Consider the following 21,922-nt stretch of genomic DNA (forward strand, 5'->3'; position numbering starts at 1 on the left):
ACAAGAGCCGGCTTTCTGCCTCTGTGGAACTGGAGCACTAATTCATAACAGATTTGCTTTTCTCTTGAGTTCCCCGACAGAGTGCCTACCGCAGGAACGGGATGACTTTCCTGGCCTGCTGAGGTGAGCGAGAGGAGGTCTGGAGGAGACTCTGTCTGCGTCTGTCTTTTCCGTGTCTGCAGGTCCGTTTGGACAGGAAGTGCTCTGGACTAACGCAAATCTGGATTGTACGCTTTTAGTTGGGGTTCATTTAAACTCTAATAGTACGACTTTGCTCTTTTTTAATCAGGTTTTAATTCGTAGTTCTGGTCGGTTACAAAAAGTTCTCAATAATTTGATCATTTTAATAAAGAAAAAAAAATTTTTTGGGGGGGGGGGTAAAAGTTGGGTAATGAAAACCCATCTTCTTTTTGATGCTGTAATACATTATTTATTAAATTGTAATATCTGGCCATAGTATTTTTATATCATTACTGTTTGGATTTAGATTTAGAATAAAAATGTATAAATTAAATTAAATGTATTATTATTTATTTATTATTTATTTAAAGATTGTTAATGAAGGAGTCATGGTATTACCATAAAAAATTACAAAAAAAGTTAAGGGTTTTTAGATTTTTGTTCACTAAAAAAATATATATATATGTTTTTTTTGTTGTTTGTTTGTTTGTTTTTTGAAAATTCAAGAACAAGAATCTAAAAACCCTTAACTTTTTGTCATTTTTTATCCTTATGGTATATAGTCATTTTTTTCAGGTATGTAAAAATCATTACTGATTATCCATGTCTCTCTCTGTATGTGTGTGTGTGTGTGTGTGTGGCACAGAAAGGTCTTGAAAACGATTAGATCAGAAGGTGTGGAAGCCCTGTATGGTATTGTCATAGTACATGTGCAAAATATGGTAATATGATAGTACTGTTAGTTCTTTTTTAGTTAGTAATAAAGGTGTCAGTTGGGTGTCTCTCGTCGACTCGAACAGATCTGAGCTCTAGATTCTCAGAAGAGCACAACATAAATAAAGCTCACGATCCGATTCCCCAGCAGTTCCTCGAGTGGGACGCACTAACATACAGCGCTGTGTGTCATGCAATGCTCTGCTTGACCTTCCATTTCCAGTATGACAGATGACCCAGGATTTATGCAAACCAAGATGATGATAATGCCACTCACTTCATTATACATGCAATGTGATGTGACATTTTAGATATTTAAATTAGCAAATTCTTTTTCCCTTTCTTAAAGGGGCTGTAAGTAGGAATTACTCCCATCTAGTGGTGAAATTGTATTTTGCATTCAAACTAATTTTGCTCTCCAACGCCTCGCTTTTTCAAATGCGCGTTGCATCTACGGTAGGCGATATGTACCAAAAAGCTTTGACAGGATGTCTTCTAATAGCACTTCGTTTTGGCGACAATGTTTTCTTCTCCTGTGGCGCAGCATATGTATGGTCCATAATAAGAATGCAATCCAGACTTTTAAACTTGCCGGTGCAGTTTCAAGCGCCTCTCACTGCTCTGCACCTGCGTTTCTGGCTCTGACCGAAAACGCGTTGGCTTAGTACTTTTTGTCCCTCTCTGCTATTATAGTTTTGCAAGATGGCGGAACTACATGGAAGCCTCCGTCGACCTACCTGTCCCATGTATATAAAGATAATAAATTCTTCATTTACGAGGATTAGTTTAAACATTGGCATAGGTATTTGTACACCATTGAGGGCATATTTATGAATAAAAATATTGATTTTAGATAATAAAATACCTAAAAAGTTACTTATTGTCCCTTTAAAGTCCTAGCAATGGACCTTGTTCACATTTCCGTGTTTCTCAGCAGCGGAAGTCGTCATAGTTGGGTTAACTTGAAGAGCAGTGAATGGGAGAGTACCACAAATATATTTTTTGCATTCAAATAGCAAAGGAAAAAAAATAGAGAGAGACTGATAACAGCTGTCAGAAGAGAGAATGATGTCAAATTTACTGTCATTAGAAACACCCTTGCATTAGGTATTTTTTTTTTTTTTTTTTTGATGCAAAGGCGATATAGTGTTATATAGTGTACAAAAATTTTTTTAAATACAAACATGAAAAACTTTCGAGGATTTATGTTGCTGATGGCCATTCAATGCATCATCACAGTCTTGCGAAAAGGGTCCATGGTCTTATTTTTATGTATGTTTTATTTATTTTATTATTTTTGTGTGTGTGGAAAGGTGCTATATGCAAAAAAAACCTTTTTCTTTTTGTATATAACTTTTTTGTCACAACTCAGTTTAAACTGCTATCTTATTATATTTCTTACATTAACTTTTGCATATTTAAATTAGCTAAGTTCCCCTTTCCTATAGAATATTTTCAGATGACTTATCAGAAGACTCAGTATTAATTTAACAAAATTGCTTATGAACGGAAAAGCTGGTCATTGAATCGGCTCACATTTTGATCTATTTTAATTGATGATTTTATTATTCATTATCTTTAAGTAGGCATCATGCAGGTTTTGCCTTGCGAGCCTCAGATTGTGTCCTGACTCATCCTGAGGAGAACGGAGGAAAGCTGCTGGTGAGGTTTCATTTCCATTCAGTCCTGTTCACTCGTCTGTCATCGGCTCTGTTTCAGTTTAATCCAGTCTGATGTCTTCATGTAGTGACCTGTTGCATTTAAACAGATAATACTGATGTCCCGTCCCAAATGCCTTTAATGTGTTCACATTTTCCTGTCAGCACCTTATAAACGTCCTGCAGTAAAACCCTCTATGATATTTCAAGGTGTTCGGCGTAAGCTCGACGTTTTGATGTGTAGATCCATGTGAAATCCCAGAGCTTTTCTCGCAGGAAATGGACAGAGATTTATGGAGCTGAAGCGATCTGACAGCCTGCGTTTTATTTCCTTTTATTATTCACACACAGCTCAGGTCTGTGTGTGTTACAGTACGACTCTACAGATCTTCACTGAAGGTTTAAGATGGGACAGTGTTCGTGTGTTTAACAGCACTTTAGATCATGCTTTCATTCACACAGTGACTGTTACATTAATATGAGTCTCTGGCAACACTAATAACGTAGGTTTGGCCAAATCATTAGACCACTTGGCATATCAATCATGCAATCATACTAAACGTGATAAAAAACAGCACGACTCACTTCATCTGATGTTTGTTGTGCTCAGTGCGTCTTGCGTGAACATTATGAAATTAAATAATGTTTTGGAGGCAAAAAAGGTCAATATTTTCTGATCTGTCATGTGTTTTAATAATTTTGGCCACCACTGTATAATAATGAATAGTTAGCCTATTCATGCTCAATAGTTTATAATAATAGTGTAATAGTTTAGAATCATAATGAACAAACTGTTGTTGGTGTTGTTATTATTTTCCGTGAAAGTGAGACGCTTCCGATCCATTTAACGTGAATAACTAGAACAACAATGCAGCAAACGATAAAACTATTTGCGCTACTAGTGTGTTAATGATCATGATAATAAATAAAATAATATGATAGCAAATACTTATTGAAATACCAATGAAGCAGATGAGCAAATGACCTCGGAAATCTACATTCAGTGGCTGCACTGCTCTTTAGTTTGTCAGTGGTTGCAATTAGTTATGACTGGTTTATGTCTGATTATAATACATTATGCATGTTGTTATTAAACAAAAAATCTAGTTTCAAAAAGATGTTTTCCTTGTTGATTTCCAGCATGAATATTGTTTAAAATGAAAAATGAATGTCTTGAAAATTGAAGCAAGTTTAATCTAAAGCAGAAAACCCCTGTGACAGTTTATTAGTATTTTTTTTTTCACGTTTCAAGCACCTAAGTTTGACACATTTTTTTCAGAAAACAATACCTAATAGCCTCTGAAGTTATTTTGCTTCTCAAGTAAATGTATCATGACTTAGAAGAATATATTGTGTCGAGTGTATTATATCTGTGGTTGCAATTATTTATGTCAACATCTGATTATAATACATTATGAATCTTGTTGTAATTCATTATGCGATACAGGCTTCTTCACAGAACATTAAAGATGTAATGAGCAAATGTGTTTAGTCTAGTAATAGAATCTTTTCAGGAAGCTCCACTGGAGAATTTAGACTGAAGAAATATTGCATGTTTATGAATATGAAATCATAAGCACCTGCTTTATATCATGCTCCCGTTCCAAAATTACATTTCTTCTGTAAACCTTTCAACCATTCGAGCGCCAACAAGCAAAGCAGATCCTTTATATCCCAAACCTGAAGCGTTTATGGTTATCAACCGCAAGTAAAACGAAGCAAACCGTTATTTAAGCTCAATAAAGCATGGCACTGCTCTGTTATATTGTATGTTTGCAGTGTAGTGGTATGTTGAACGACTGTTTATTATTCATACATTTCTGCCAGATGTATTATATTAACAGACATTCAGACCTGTTTTCTAGCATCCACAGTTCAGCGACAGTGTGAGCTTTTACTGTCACATGAGAACTGTTTTACTTATAAATCATAATGCATGGATCTATTTAAAGCTTTAATAAACATAATGCATGCTCAACAGTTTGTTTTAATGCATAATGCCTTGTAAAGAAATAGTGTACCTAAAAATGAGTGTTTGCTGAAAATATACTCGCCCTCAGGCCATCCAAGATGTAGATGAGTTTGTTTCTTCATCAGATTTGGAGAAATGTAGCATTGCATTACTTTCTCAGCAATGGATGCTCTGCAGTGAATGGGTGCCGTCAGAATGAGAGTCCAAACAGCTGATAAAAACATCACAATAATCCACAAGTAATGCACACCACTCCAGTCCATCAGTTAATGTCTTGTGTAGAGAAAAACCCACAGGTCCTCTATCCTTAATATTGTTTGTTTTCTCCAGTGAAAAAGTCGTCTCATCTGAATCAGGAGAGAAATCTGCAGATCAAGAACCATTTGCAAGCCAAAACAGCTCTAAACAAAAATGTGGTTGGATTTTGATGTGAGAGGATCATAGGGGGTGGACTTTTTTTTTTTTTTTTTTACTGGAGGAAGCGTTATTATGGATTATGAACTCATATTTTGGCCAGGAGCGACGGCACCCATTCGCTACAGAGGATCCATTGGTGAGCAAGTGATGGAATGCTAAATGTCTCCAAATCTGAACGAACTCATCTACATTTTGGATGGCCTGAGGGAGAGTACAATTTCAGCAAATTTTAATTTTAGTGTGAACCGTGCCTTTAAAGTCTTCAAACATTCACAAAATGTTGTTTCTGAAGTTTTTCCTGCACAGTAAGATCTGGAGTATTGTACTTTAATTTCTTGTATGCATGCATATAATTCTTTACAAAAAGCTGCAGGCCTCTACGAAACTGTTAACCAGAATGTTATGATCAGTTAACATGGCCAGCCTGCATGCGCAGTGCAGTTTGTCACATGTGAGCTGTGTGCCATGTGAAGGGGAACATGAGTGTTATGTAAACTGTGCAATCTGAGCGCTAGGAGTCCCACTGCATGCATGTGCTCACATAAGAGAAGCATTGAGCAGCCCAGAGTGATAAAAGACATGCATCACTGGATCTTAGTTTGTTTCAGGCGGTGAGCGCGATCGCTTTATTACAGTGGGCCGCTCACAGACGCCAGCACAGTGGCAGCGGCCTTGCTCTAATGAGAGCTGACAGACGTGACAGAAAGAAAATGTCACAGCAGAAGTGAGAAAATAAACAGCTGCACATGAGAAACCCAAGCTGTGAGCGCCTGCTTTCTGACTCAGGTACATTTAATCACCTTTAATCCCATTATGTTCCTGAACCCTGACCAAAGACTGAAACCTGGGGATCTGTTTGATATGCATGACTAAGTGTGGAGTTTTTTGGGAATATATGGATAATTTCTCAATTTTGCACGTTAGTTTTTACTCTACAGAAATAAATTTATTTTTGCCTTGTTTACATTGTTTACATACATTAAATTGAGAGAGAAAATAACTTCAGACATTAAGTCTTGTTTTCTGAAAAAAATAAAGATGATCAAAATCAAAAAATGTAAATGGGGTAAGAATAATAATCTTGTTTTCCCTTTGAATTACGTTTATTTTTTTCTGACCCGAATTTCTTGTTTCAAGCATAAATGCACTTAGTTTTAAATGTATTTATTTTATATATATATATATATATATATTTTTTTTTTTTCAGAAAGCAACACTCAATATGGTAAGTAATTTTGCTTCTCAAGTAAATGGAAAACAAGGCAAACTTTTGCAATGCAAGCATGTGTTTTAAATGTGTTTAAATCTTCTCCAACAAATGTGTCCAACTGCTAAATGTGTGAAACAACCTTTAAAAAATCACCCCTTACTTTACCTTAGTCATTTATATAAATATATATATATATATTTAGAATTGTTTTCTCCTTCAAAGAATGTGTTCTTGTTTCTTGTAGATTTAACACTGCTCAACATGAATCCCCTTCCTCAGCAAACCCATTTTTATGCATATGTTTTTGCATTCAATATGCATTTATTTTTTATATATTATGCATTCGTTTTTATATATTAAAGCTCATAAAAAAGCATATTAAAGAATATAGTGATACAGCAGCTGTCTAATCAAATGTACTATATTCCATGTCTGCTTTGTGTGAATGAAATCAAATTTGATATTGCATGAAAATCTTCTGAAATGTACATTTACATTGTAGGGAAGAGAGAAACATCATCCAAACATCTCCTTCTGAGTTGCACAGAAAGTGTAAAGCTGTACGAGTTAGAAATGACATGATGGTGAGTAAAAGTGACACAATTCCTTAAATGCTTTCAATTACGTACTGCTTTTATTTGTAGATGGACTATCTAATCTCAGATGTGATTCGGAAACGCTTTGTCGTCAAAGTGCATGATGGATTGTATCTAATGCATGTTTCCAACGATCATCTTTCTAGTCAGTATATCAGTAACTGAATACAAACAATAATCACAGAACATGCCAGCACATGTCTGAAAGCATCCCAGCAGTGTATCAGATAATGTGCAATTTCCTCTGTACGTTATTAAAGGTCCTGTTCGAGTTTTATTCCTCGGCTCTGGATGATGTTGTGATAATTGAATGCAGTCTTGAGTTACTGATCAGATTCATTTCATCTTTGCGTTTTGTCGTCGCCGGAAAACAAGACATTTAACACTGATTGGCTGCTGTATCCTAATTACATTCAGCTATTTTAATAGCATTTTTCTCGTTCCACGAATATCTGCTCTATTCAATTGGGGGTCTGTCATAAGCGCTCAGTGTCTCTGATCGGGACCGTGTTGTCACACAGGCAGCGGCTATAAAAATGGAGACAGTCATTTTTGGGGAGGACTGACGCTCATCAAAAGGCCAGTGTCTGTCTTTCTGAGCAGGAAGAGGTCGTGATCGCAGCAATTGGGCGTTTGATTTATTAGACACTATGTGAAATGAGGAATGTTTCCTGTGTCCTGCAGCAAACAGACTGCATTTCACATAAAACTCTTTAACTGGAGACAAAACAACACGACTCCAGTAGAGACAGTGTAATTGTTGTTTTGAAACGGGGAAGAATGCAGAAAGCATCTCTCTTCTGCTCGCTACATCTTTTATTCATTTTTAGAAACATTTTTGTCCAGCCATCCCTCTCAAAACTCTAAAATCCACCCAAGTAATGGTTTTCAGATGTTTGCATTTACTAAGAATGAAGTATCATTTCCATTTTCACTATAGATGTAAGATTTTTTTTTTAACCCTAACCCTTTTAAGAAAGTGTCTTTGTTTTTACTGATCAAAAAATACAGTAAAATTGTGAAATATTATTACAGTTTCAAATAACTGTTTTCTATTTAAATATATGTTAAAATGTAATTTATTCCCATGATGCAAATCTGAATTTTCAGTCTCATTAAACTCTGTGTTTTATGACTTGCTGCTCAAGAAGCATTTCTGATTATTGTCAGTGTTGGAAACAGTTGTGCTGCTTCATGTTTTTGTGGAAACTGAGACGCATTTTATTTTAAAGGATTCTTTGATGAATTGAAAGTTCAAAGGAACAGCAACTATTTGCACCAATAAAAATGTCTTTACTTTACTTTTGATCAATTTAAAAATCTGCCCCAAATATATATTACATATACATTTCCCTGTCAGGCGTTAAATTAATTCCTTAAAAAGTCTCACAGTTTGAGATACAGGCATGTTACGTGTCAAACCTTTAACACTTTGGGGTCAGCGTTTGTTCGATCCAAGGGAAATTAACTTGGCTGTTTAGATGGTTGGAGAAAGACCATCTCCGCCAAAATGGCTCCTAATGGATGTGTTATTTTTTTCTCTGTTCTTTTTCAGGGCTGTCAGATCAGACTCAGAGTGGTTGGACTGCAGAGACGAGCTGAAATCCCAGATCTGGATGAGCTCCATCAGGGATCCAGTAAAGGCTTTGAGTAATGAACGCAGTGCTTCCTACACCAGACTTTTATTAGGCTGCGCTCATGGGCACCAAATCTCACCATGAGCTTCATCCGTTTCTAATTCAGCAGACTCAGTGGCTCCCGTTGGCCTCGAACGTCACCGACTCGCACAGCCTGCCAGATAATAACCGCGCTTTATGCACAGGTCAGTTTTCATTCTGATTACAAATGAGTTGTTGTTTTAAGACATCCTATGCACTTCTGTCCGACTGCAGAAATAATGAAGAACGTCGGCTCCGGTTGCGTCTGGCCTCTTGAATCAGGAGCGTCACGATGCCATGAAGTCATCGCAATCATCTGGCCGTCTAGATCCAGCGTTAGTGCTCTTTCTCAAAGCGAAGTGAGCAATGTAATTTCTTGAACATTCCCGTTTGATGTTGTTGAGGTCATGTTTATGACTAGTGTCTTTAAATGTATGAAACACAAAGCAGATTCTTGCATCAGCCTCATAAATCATCGGGAAATGTATTGACTAATACGGAGTCCCGAAGGGGGTAGAAAACCGCTTGGGAAAGCTGCAAAGGGCTCGTAAATAGTGTAACTTCTTGAAAAGGGGCGGCTTTTCCCTTTCTCGTTCTGCAAAATCACTTTCCCCCAACGTTTGTGCGGGTTTCCCGTAAGGAACGCAGCGACTGCAGATGACTGGAACTTCACACCTCAGTGGCTAAATCATCTGTCTTGTGCAACTGGCAGAAGAAGAGGCTTCCTGAGCAGGTGTCTGGATTTTCACAGGTCCGGTGTGTCGCGTCCCAACAGAGTTCACGATCCACAGGTTTCATCGCATGCTGGCAGGCGCTCCGGGTCTCGCTGTCACGTATCAACCCCGAACAAACACGAGCAGAACTCTTGTAAGGTCATGTTGTCTGTTCCTAAGAATAACCGACTGAATTGAGCATTGTGCAGAGAAGAATCTGGACAAGGTTTTGACGGCTCAGTCCAATCTCCGTGATTCCTGATCCAAAGCAGCGGCTGGCAGATAGGCCCGAAATCAGTAACTGAGAAACTGAGGAAACAGCCTTCCTGCAGCTCAAACTTTAGAGCAGGCCGCTAGGAACGCAGAGGTCATGGGTTCGATTCCCATAGAAAGCAAGAACTGATCAAATGTAGTGTACATGTTAAATGCAATGCAAGTCTCTTTAAGAAAATATGACCCAGAATACTTTTTAATTTAAGGCACGATCACTCCCATTTAAGTTATCGGCTGATATTTTTCATTTATCAGCATTGAGCAATATTGTATATATATATTTGTGCTCATCTCACTTAAAACATTAATAATTAAATAACACCGTTAAAATTGTAAATAGAAAATTTCTAAATGAATATCCAGTTTTATATTGTATGTTATAATGCTTTGAAAGTCTTGTAGCATTTAAAGCAGTTGTCTTAAGAAATATACAGCAAAATGTATTTTCTTTCTATTATCTAAACATTGATTAATGAAGATGCATTCACTTTAAAAGCAAAATGACTTTAGATCATTAGTATTGCTTTCTGAAAAATATCTTCAAATGGGATCAGAAAAATATGCTTGTTTTGCCTTTGAAATAAGTTTATTTTTCTGACCCCATTGACAGAGAAGTGTAAACTCAACTTTGATATGTTTTACATTTCTGAAGCCTTGATATCTTAAGTCATTTCGCTTATCAAGTAAATGTGTCTTGATTTAAGAATGACAAAAGAAAGAACATTTTTGCTCTGTAGTAGCCCACATTTTAATGCACATTTTTCACATTGCATGAAAACATGGGTTCATTAGTATTGAGAATAACTGTAAAATCTGTACATCCCTAAATCAAATGCATGCTGTTACATCTGGATTCTTGAGCAAAACCATTTCTTTCTTTACATAAAGACATGATCGCAAAGGCTTTTAGCTGCACTAGTTTGATTTAATGAGTTTATTCATTAGTACTGCCAAAATGCAATGCATGTTAATTATGTACAGCGTGTGCACTTACAATGCATTGGCAAAGCATTCTGCATTTGCATATATGTTTCTCGTCTAAGGCCAGGACAGAGTCCCTTTGGAGGTCTCTTCATTTAGAGCCAAACACTGTGGGACGGAGGGTCACGTGACCCATCTAATAAACAAGTCCAGCGCTCCCAGTGGGTCACGGATGAGAACAGGCTTTTAAAATACCTTCTCCCTGTTTTGGAGAGTGATAGTGGAGCGATTTACACAGAAGTTATTGAATAAAGCCGTCTTTCACTGAGCTCTGAGAGAACATTCTGACCAGGACGAAGAGCCCGGTGCATTATGGGATGCTTATCCATAACAGCGTCAAATTTTCCAAAGCCAATATTGATGGCATTTTTAATTAACATCTAGATATCTTTGGAAAAGCTTTATTTTGATTGTCCATGAGAGTAATAGTTAATATTCTGATTGTAATCAGAGTCCACATAGGTATCCAAATATAACTTACTGTATGATTTGATCTAACTTAACATTACCGCATAATTGAATTACAGGGAATTCTCGGGAAGTCTTCATATTACTATAATGTTCCCATTACATTATCACGCAATAAGCTGCACGTTATTCAACATGTTACACCTGGAAGAGTGTAACTGGATTTTGTTTGCAATGTCAATCAAGCTTAACCCTCTGGAGTCGATTAGTGCTTGATTTTAAGGTTAAATGTCCTTAGCATCGTGTTAGAAAACGCTGTAGACTCTGAAGTAGCTTGAACGGTGTTTATTATATTATAATAACTGGAGTATTTAAAATCGGAGAGTTAGAAAGTGTATCCTGGTTAACTGTACTTTATAAAGCTTTTGGAACCTAAAAGAAATAGCTTTAGCACTGATTTCATTTTAAGGACCAGTGGTTTGTAAAAATACGCGAACATGTGGACACGGCTAATTGCAAAATGAACAAAGAAGTGGCGCGTAAAATTATAGCATGTCCTTGCTAATGAACGCAGCCGCGAGCTAGCCACTACTAGCAAAGCATGTGGGGCAAAGAATATGTTTTTTCATCCGCAGCCTGACTAATTATACGAAAATAACAGCCGAGATGGAACAGCATAGCTTTTCTTCTGAAAGAAGGAGGATTTTTGCTTAGCTTGGCATTTGAAACGGCTTCTCGATATTTGACACCTCCGCGAGGTCTTTTGCCAAACTGAACCGTATCCCAGAGCACAAATACAGCTCTGAACACCTGGGTGTCTTGATGCTTGACAAGAAACAGACCACAGCCTAAAAAACCCTTCAGCGACCCTCTGTTTCTTTAAACAGGTGATCCCGGGGCAGGCCGTGTTTAAAGTGATGTTGAGAACCCCTTCAGTAGATTTACTAGACTGAGAGTTTGAAGAGCAAAACACCTAACGCTGTTTGCATTTTGTTCACTTTATAAAGCAATGTATGTAAATATGTAATGTTTATTTGTAATTTATTATTTGAACATTTCAAGTCAAACATTTTTATAAAACTAAATATATACATTATAAAAATATATTATGTAAACTTAATAAAGTAATAAATTATTATATTAATAATAATGTATATTAATTATTATATTGCACTTTTTTAAATAAATGAATTTATATATATATATATATACAACCCGAATTCCGGAAAAGTTGGGACGTTTTTTAAATTTTAATAAAATGAAAACTAAAGGAATTTCAAATCACATGAGCCATTATTTTATTCACAATAGAACATAGATAACGTAGCAAATGTTTAAACTGAGATATTTGACACTTTTATCCACTTAATTAGCTCATTTAAAATTTAATGCCTGCTACAGGTCTCCAAAAAGTTGGCACGGGGGCAACAAATGGCTAAAAAAGCAAGCAGTTTTGAAAAGATTCAGCTGGGAGAACATCTAGTGATTAATTAAGTTAATTGATATCAGGTCTGTAACATGATTAGCTATAAAAGCTTTGTCTTAGAGAAGCAGAGTCTCTCAGAAGTAAAGATGGGCAGAGGATCTCCAATCTGTGAAAGACTGCGTAAAAAAATTGTGGAAAACTTTAAAAACAATGTTCCTCAACGTCAAATTGCAAAGGCTTTGCAAATCTCATCATCTACAGTGCATAACATCATCAAAAGATTCAGAGAAACTGGAGAAATCTCTGTGCGTAAGGGACAAGGCCGGAGACCTTTATTGGATGCCCGTGGTCTTCGGGCTCTCAGACGACACTGCATCACTCATCGGCATGATTGTGTCAATGACATTACTAAATGGGCCCAGGAATACTTTCAGAAACCACTGTCGGTAAACACAATCCACCGTGCCATCAGCAGATGCCAACTAAAGCTCTATCATGCAAAAAGGAAGCCATATGTGAACATGGTCCCGAAGCGCCGTCGTGTCCTGTGGGCCAAGGCTCATTTAAAATGGACTATTTCAAAGTGGAATAGTGTTTTATGGTCAGACGAGTCCAAATTTGACATTCTTGTTGGAAATCACGGACGCCGTGTCCTCCGGGCTAAAGAGGAGGGAGACCTTCCAGCATGTTATCAGCGTTCAGTTCAAAAGCCAGCATCTCTGATGGTATGGGGGTGCATAAGTGCATACGGTATGGGCAGCTTGCATGTTTTGGAAGGCTCTGTGAATGCTGAAAGGTATATAAAGGTTTTAGAGCAACATATGCTTCCCTCCAAACAACGTCTATTTCAGGGAAGGCCTTGTTTATTTCAGCAGGACAATGCAAAAGCACATACTGCAGCTATAACAACAGCATGGCTTCGTCGTAGAAGAGTCCGGGTGCTAACCTGGCCTGCCTGCAGTCCAGATCTTTCACCTATAGAGAACATTTGGCGCATCATTAAACGAAAAATACGTCAAAGACGACCACGAACTCTTCAGCAGCTGGAAATCTATATAAGGCAAGAATGGGACCAAATTCCAACAGCAAAACTCCAGCAACTCATAGCCTCAATGCCCAGACGTCTTCAAACTGTTTTGAAAAGAAAAGGAGATTCTACACCATGGTAAACATGCCCCGTCCCAACTATTTTGAGACCTGTAGCAGAAATCAAAATTGAAATGAGCTCATTTTGTGCATAAAATTGTAAACTTTCTCAGTTTAAACATTTGCTATGTTATCTATGTTCTATTGTGAATAAAATATTGGCTCATGTGATTTGAAAGTCTTTTAGTTTTCATTTTATTAAAATTTAAAAAACGTCCCAACTTTTCCGGAATTCGGATTGTATATATAGTTTTTTAATAAAATAAATCAATGCATTTAAATAATAGTTTTTTAAATTTATTTAATTAAATTAAATGATGCTAAGAATTCAGCTTTAAAGGCAAAGGAATCAATTACATTTAATATATATATATATATATAAATAGACAAATATAATTTTTTTATTAATTATTACTTTAAATAGTAAAATTATTTTTTTTATATATAATATAGTTTTTGCTTTACTATGGATCAAATAAATGCAGGCTTGGTGGGCAGAAGAGACTTCTTTAAAAACATTTAAAATTTTACTGTTCAAATACTTTTGATTGATAGAGTGTGTATATATTAAATTCAAATATTTTAAATATTTAATTATTAAATTAATTAAAATAAATAAAATTCATACAAATACATTTTTATTATGATTTGAATATTTTGTTATATATATATATATATTTTTTTTTTTCTTCTTGGGGGGGCTGTGTGTGTGTGTGTGTGTGTGTGTGTGTGTGTGTGTGTGTGTGTGTGTGTGTGTGTGTGTGTGTGTGCGTGCGTGCGTGCGTGCGTGCGTGCGTGCGTGCGTGCGTGCGTGCGTGTGTGTGTGTGCAGATGAGGTCGTGATGAACTAAAATGCTCCAACTTTACAAGTTACAGTTTGTGATTTAGAATTGCATAACTCTAATTTGTTATTTAACAGTTGGTGTATTTACATGTTTGTCAGTTTATGAGGATGTTTATTTGTATTTTATTCCAACCACATCTGAAATAGATATTAAAATATTTTTCATGTTTAATTTTATCCTGCAGAAGATCTTTCATTAACATGATGAAATCTTCTGAAGCTTGTGTGATAATTCCTCGAGTCTGAACATCAAAGGAACAAACAACACACTGCATTCATTATAATGCTGAAATGTTCCTCATTAAACACTTGTATTAAAATGGAATTACTCAGCTGTAGATGTTTAAACTGAACTGCACATGAAGTGAACAGTAGGATGAATCAGAATAAGTGACGTGAATCATTGAGGAGTTTTCTCCTGGTTTACTGACCTCCTCTGAAGCTGCAGGAGATTCAGACTGGATGTGATGAACAGATCTTGTTCTTCAGCGATTAAACTGGTTCTGACAGTGTGACTCAACACTGTTACTCACCATGGAACAAAACAATCATCTTCAGCATCATTCTAGTTTTAAAACAGCAGTTGTTAATGAGATCGTTTGAGGATAATGTGAGTGACTCGTGTCCAAGAAAAACTCTTGGCGTATGCGATATTGGTACAAATGAATCTCCATATTTAGTTTTTTGTTAAGATATTTTGCTAAGTGTGTTTTTGTACTGGTACTTAGGCTGGTTAAGAACTGACGTGAAAATAAATTAGACTAAAACTGCCAATAGGTGGCGCCAAGTCCCTGTGTAAATGTGATGAATCATTCATTTTAAAACTTCTGATTCATTCAGAATGTATCATTGAATCATTGACTCAAATGATTTGTTCCAAAACAGATTCATTCAGTTGCTGTTGAGACGCACACATGGCTTTGTTTGGAACTATTTCTTTTTGGCAAAACAAAACAAAACAATATTGTGTCTTAAATATAACTTATACTTTGTTTAACTGTTGAAGTCAATATCAATAGGTGTATCACATTTGCGATCACGTTCACGTGCTAATAATATTCGGGAAAACAGTACTCTTGTTTGTGTGCTATTACTCAAATATAAACATAGACGAGCTAAAACTTGACTTATTCTAACCCAATTCTAATAGGCTTCATTACACAGTGAGTTATTTAATATCAATAAATATATTAATTTATATTGTATATATTCACAACATCAGTACAAATATTGTATCTAGATCAACTAATTGTTTTCAATAAAAATTAAGTAATTAAAAATATAGAATAAATTAAATATCATGATCCAATTATTATTGAAATGTAATTAATATTTATCAAATACACTTAATTATCTAATAATTATATATTTATTTCAAATATAATACATCACATATGCATATATATATATATATATATATATATATCCATATCTTAATTATCGTATAAATATTATATGAATATTGTCTTTTTTTCTATTTACTTTTTTTTATATAGCCTAATCTTATAAATATTATTGTTATTCTTTTACCAACCAACGATATCTGTAAACTTTGTATTACCAGATCATTATTACATTTAAAAGTGAATATCAGCAAAAAGTCAGATTTGTTAGTTGTTATGATTATGCGATCATACAGATGAGCTTAAAGCTAAAAGAGCATGTCACATGTGAAAAACTGAGCTTTGACCTTTGTCCTGTTGAATGCACTTACAGTGATCGCAGAAGAACTGTATTAGATCTACATCTCAGTAATTATTAATGGCAGAATAACTCGCTCTTTCCCAGCGCTGATGACTTCAGCAGAAACTATTTTCAGACGCTGTTTTCTTAGATACCCACACTGAGAGTTCAAGCCATGTAGACTCAGCATATTTCATATCAGAACAAATATATGTTTTCACATGTTTACACTCGAAGCCAGCGTGTTTTTTACATCTCCGAGTCCACATGTCCCGTGAATGAGTTGTATTCATTTCATCTATCTAATACATCAAGACACTTCTCGCAAAAAAACATGCACGCCTTCCAAACGCCGCCATAAAATAGTGTGAACATATTGAAGATTCATTACAACGCAGACCCTATTTTCAGATATTCAAATCAGGGGAGTGTGATGGAGGTGATTTACACCATTAAACCTGGTAAATCTGCCAGAGCTGGCAGAGGAGGACACAGTACAGACAGACGCAAATCTACGCGTCTCCATCCAGACGCTTTTCCACTCCTGGAAGCACAGCTCAAGGAAAACTGTGTGTGTGTGTGTGTGTGTGTGCGTGTGCGCGTGCGCGTGCGTGTGCGCGTGTGCGCGTGTGTGTGTGAGAGACCTTCTCGACTAACCCAAACGTTGCCCTGTAAGGAGACCACACTGACTGTGTTATTCCCAAAATGAGGAATGTCATTCTGAGGCTAACACTTCCATTAAGTAGCTCTGAGTCTGGATATGTCTTATGAATGAGCAACAGAAATGAAGGCATGAAAAAAAAAAAGAAAAAGCAATAAAAAACAATGCATGCATTACAAAAATTATGGAAAATATATGTAATTTATAAATTAATCAATTAATAAAAAATATGAAAAAAATAGTTCATATTATTTTAATGCACACACACACACACACACAAATTATATACATTAATCAATTAATAAAAAATATGAAAAAAATATATATATAGTTAATATTATTTTAATGCACACACACACAAATTAAATGCAATTTCTAAAAAGTTCTTATCCACTTCAGAGTTATTTAAGTGTTAAAAAATAGGATTATATACATTTAACAATATTAAGTTATTATTCAGTTATTTTATAATAATAATAATTTTGTTTTGTATATATTTTAGAATAATAATAAAGCTACTATTAAATTGTTTATATAAAATAATTATTAAATTCGCATAAAAATATAAAAAAAAAATTATAAATACAATAATATATATCTATGTAACAATTATTATATTAAATATATTATTCATAAATCTTATTTTATATTATTTTAATGCACACACACACAGAAATGATATGCAGTTTCTAAAATGTTCTCATCCACTTCAATGTGATTTAAGTATGAAAAAAGGAGTATATGTATTAAAAATATTTTTTTTTATTATTACATTATCTTATGTTATGATAATAATAATAACATAAGATAATATTATTTATTTGTATATATTTTAGAATAATAAAGCTAGTATTAAATTAATAATATTTAATATTTATCTAGTATATTTAAATATATAAAATTATATAAAATAATTATTAGATTCATTAGAAAATACAAAAGAAAAATAATAAATACAATCATATATATATATATATATATATATATATTAATTGTTTCATTAATAATAATAATAATTTCATTAATAATATAACAATAATACTCATTATCTCATTATTCGTTATATATGTACAATTTCTAAAATTTTCTTATCCACTGATTAAGATTTTCAGTATTATATTAGTGTACATCTGGAGCATTATTTATCATTTATTTTCTTATATATTATTATTTTTTAAATATATTATTAATTTATTTGTATACAATCAAGATGCCTGTCTATTATGAAAGTGTTGTTCAAGGAATACATTATGATTAAATGATACCCTAAACATGAAATCATGCTCAAGCAGTTAACTGATCCTGAAGTCATGTAAAAGTGAGTGATAACCGTCTAGTCGTGCAGTCTCTTTCATTTGTGTTTATGAGATCCAAATCAACCCAGCAGCACAGTTGACTCGTCTTCGAAAGCAGCTAAACTGCTTGTTGAAAGTTTAATTAATACTCATAAAACACTGCATGCCTGTTGAAGCGCTGCCCATCGGGCTTCTCTTGCTCCGAATTCACGTCATACACTGCTGACACACTGAGAAATAATATTTTCATGAGATATTTTACACACAGATAAAGTTTAAGAGCTTGGCTGAACCCAGTTACCACATGCATGGAAGGACAGCGTCCAGATGTCAAGACCAGGACAAGAGCGCCACCTACTGGACAGTGTCCTGAGCTCAACTTCATGAGTGCATTGTGAGATACATTGATGCATATAGTGCATCATTTTTTATTTTTATGCTTATCTGTTCGTGCATGATTCCTCAAAGTAATAAGAGGCGTAATATTTGAAAATGTTACTTATGCAGAATTCCAAAAACTAGTTGGAACTGTTGAGTGTCTGAAGGTTTGGGTCTTATGGCTATTACACATATTATGCATTTGATATGCATACGGTTTACCGCTGTTAAACAATTAATCGTGATTAATCACATCTAAAATAAAACAATTGTTTACATGTGTGTGTACTGTGTATATTTATTGTGTTAATATATAAATACACACACATACAGTATGTATTAAATATATTTATATATGATTGAATTAATAGGAGTATAAATATATACATGTAAATATTTTTTTAAATATATGCCATATGAGTGTGTCTTTTATTTTGGATGTGATTAATTATTTATTTGTCAAAGCTGACATGCTTAATAATTAAAGTTGAAATCATTACATGAAAAGTTGACCGTCATAATTATGACTTTTTAGGTCATAATTAATAATATAGATATAGTATCTCATTTTGCCAAATAACGTTTTTGTAATGATTTCAACTCAAAATGTTGACTTTTTATCTTATAATTATGACTTTGTATCTCATAGTTATTTTTGTAAATTATTCAGATTTTTTTTAAATCATATTTATGATGATTTATGCATAATTATGTCTTTTTGTATTTTATGACATCCTATAATTGTTTTCTTTTTTCTTTTTGGCCATACTTTTGACTTGATGTCATAATTATGATTTACCAAAACATTATTTTCTTTTTATAATAAGAAAAGTATCATCAGGTAAAATATTATTGTTTGTTTGTTTATGGAAACCCATTTCCACCACATAAAAATTCTAATTATGACAAAATAAGTAGAAATTATGAGATAGCCAATTCATAATTATGATTAAAAAGTCAAAATTTTGAGTTGAAATCAGTTGAACTCATCAAAAGTTGAAATTATGACAATAATTGTAAATTAACAAAGATTCAAAATTGATACAAAATATTTTTTTTTGTCATAATTGTGACTTTTAATCTCATAATTACAACTTTGTATGTCGAAAAAACAAATGTTATATCAGCTTTTCATCTTTTTTTTCATAAATGAACTTTGTATGTCGTGCTGTAATACCAGTATTGGACATGAAGGCTGCAGTGAAGTATTTGATCCTCTCTCATCACATGCAGAATCAGAGCCTTTAAATCCATCTCTCTCTCCTGTAAATTACAGCCCTGCATTTTTAATTTCCTACGCATTGTACAATGATATTCAGCGGCATCCAAACCAAACACGGCCATCGTACAGATGAACCAGCTATCATGACTTTTCACTTCTCTAGTCAAACAATAAAAATACAATGTTCCTGTGAGAATTCCAAATTCCTGAACAAAAGCAGTACAGTGATACAATAAAACATGGTTTTGCAATTTAAATGCATCAGCTTTCGATGTTGCCATATGCAGTATGTTTAAGTTTAGACTCACAAGACTCATGTAGCTATAGACGTGATTACGGAAGATGTTTTGGATTTGATTTTGGACTCTTGGAGCCAGACTGTGTCATGAAAAAAACGAAAGAGAGTATTTGTTCATCATCTTTCACTTTCTTTCTTTTCCAGCTCGAGAATGAAACGTCCGATTCAGAGAAGCCCATTCTGGCAAATGTGCGCTCATGGCCTCATTTGTCCATTTCTGATGCTTGTTTTCTTCTTGTTTCTGAATGTTGGGTCTTTGATGGTTTATATGAGTCTAGCAGTGTCTGTTCTTTTATAAGCAATGCGACATGGGCTAAAATCCTGCTTATTACAGAGCTACAACCGCATTTAACCATGTACCCCTATATGCGTGTGTGTGTGTGTATTTATATATATTTATCTACTTTTTTTCTGAAATGATACTGTGTAAAATGCAACTAAAAAAAAAAAAGATTCCAACAAAAAAAATCCAATATTATTACAGGAAAATTGTTATCAGTGTTGCAAACTCATTGAAATACAGCATTATGAAACACATTGTATTATTTTAAGATGAGTTTTGAAAGGTGCCCATTTGGTAGTACATGTCCTAAAATATACAAAGGAATTTAGAAATTGAATATTATTCATGCATTTAAACATACAGTGTAAAAATGCATTTGTTCAGCTGATCATGTGATCAAGTGCACTTTCAGATTCAGATATTTATAAGGAAAACGTGTGTGAGCACTCGTCAGAATAAAGCTTATTAAATAGTTTTCATCGTTTCTGAACGTCAACTTTGTTTCATTAAAAATTACATTGTCAGCTACACTTTTAAAGGGCTTCTTATTGGCCGCTTCAACTAACGAGCTCAAACTCAATGCAGCAGCAGAAGATGTAAATACCAGCAATGCTCTGAAGCACTTTATAGAGGTAAAGATGGCTGGAAAGATTCATATCGAACTGAACCAGAAAAACAATGCTTTCTGTTCCCTCCACATGGCATTAGATTTATTAAAAGCGTTTGGAAACAACGGCATTGGGACAAACGCTGCGTCTCGCAGACATCTGATAGTGTTGTGTCGTTTCCAGACAGAGCTGTTTCCAATCACTGCACTTTCATTCAGACCAGTTCACGTCTAAAACAACTCGAGATTTCTCCATCTTGTCGAACAATGGGACTTAACAGTGAAGAAATGTTGGATTGCATGAAGTGAACATGAAGTGAGTGGAGTTCACGGCCCTCAAGAGCAGAACACCACAGGCACCATTCATTTCAGCAAAATTAAAGAATATTATTAAAGAAAATATTAAAGAAAACCTGAACTGATCACGAGACATCAGCACTTATTCATCAAATAGAAGTGTGTGGACTCAAAGTGATTCATCAGGATCTTTTCTCTTCATACACTTCTCTCATCATGGTCCAAGTTTCACGTGTTCGAATCAGCTGGGGTTGTTGTTTTTTAAAGATTTTATAGCTACCAGTAACACTTTGCGAAATGTATGCATTTCCAGCATATTTTCTCATCTAAACCTGTCATTATATATGAGAAAAATTGTCAATTTTTTTTTTATTGCTTCTTTTTTGCAAGTCGCTTTGGATTAAAGCATCTGCTAAATGCATAACGCAAATGTCAAAATCATTGTTAATGTTAGCTAACAATAATCAAGTCCATAAATTAACATACATTTGAATTTTATTAATCATTAGTAAACATTAAATAAAAAGGGGATTTTGAACAATTATAAAAAGTTGCACCTTGGGTTTGTCTTTATTTTTTTTTTTAATTAGTAATATGTATATATAGATATAAACATTTAATATCTGTTTATTAGTTTTAAGCTTAAAAATACAATGTTAAACAAAGCATGCATATAAAATATATTTTTATATTCATTATTTCATATTCATTATATGATTATATTCATGTTAATAAAAACAACCGCTCATTGTTTTAATATATTATTTGTTTTAATGTAATGGACTTAAATAAATAAATAATAAATAAATAAATGCTGGAAAGAACTATGATGAATATGCATTAGCAGTATTTTTTTCATTGATAGGTCATGTAAACGAAGGTAGCTAAAGCTTATTGTAAAGTATTCCTAAGTTCATGTCACGTTGTGTGTGTGTGTGTGTGTGTGTGATTGTTCCTTTCGTTCCAATCATTCATTGAGAGAGCAGACGAGACGGTCAAAGC

At 34.3% G+C, this 21,922-nt stretch overlaps 1 long non-coding RNA gene across 2 annotated transcripts; it reads left to right on the forward strand.

The window, feature by feature from the left end:
- The first annotated feature begins 5,579 nt into the window (after window positions 1–5,579).
- LOC132113146 (uncharacterized) lies at window positions 5,580–9,555 on the forward strand. 2 transcript variants are annotated; one of them, XR_009425093.1, is made up of 4 exons: window positions 5,580–5,727; window positions 6,149–6,166; window positions 6,654–6,735; window positions 8,303–9,555. It is a non-coding gene; the product is annotated as an uncharacterized LOC132113146 (long non-coding RNA). The 2 variants fall into 2 exon arrangements; XR_009425092.1 differs by lacking the exon at window positions 6,654–6,735.
- The last annotated feature ends 12,367 nt before the right edge of the window (window positions 9,556–21,922 follow it).

Source organism: Carassius carassius, chromosome 32, assembly GCF_963082965.1.
Source record: "Carassius carassius chromosome 32, fCarCar2.1, whole genome shotgun sequence".
NCBI classification, from domain to species: domain Eukaryota; kingdom Metazoa; phylum Chordata; class Actinopteri; order Cypriniformes; family Cyprinidae; genus Carassius; species Carassius carassius.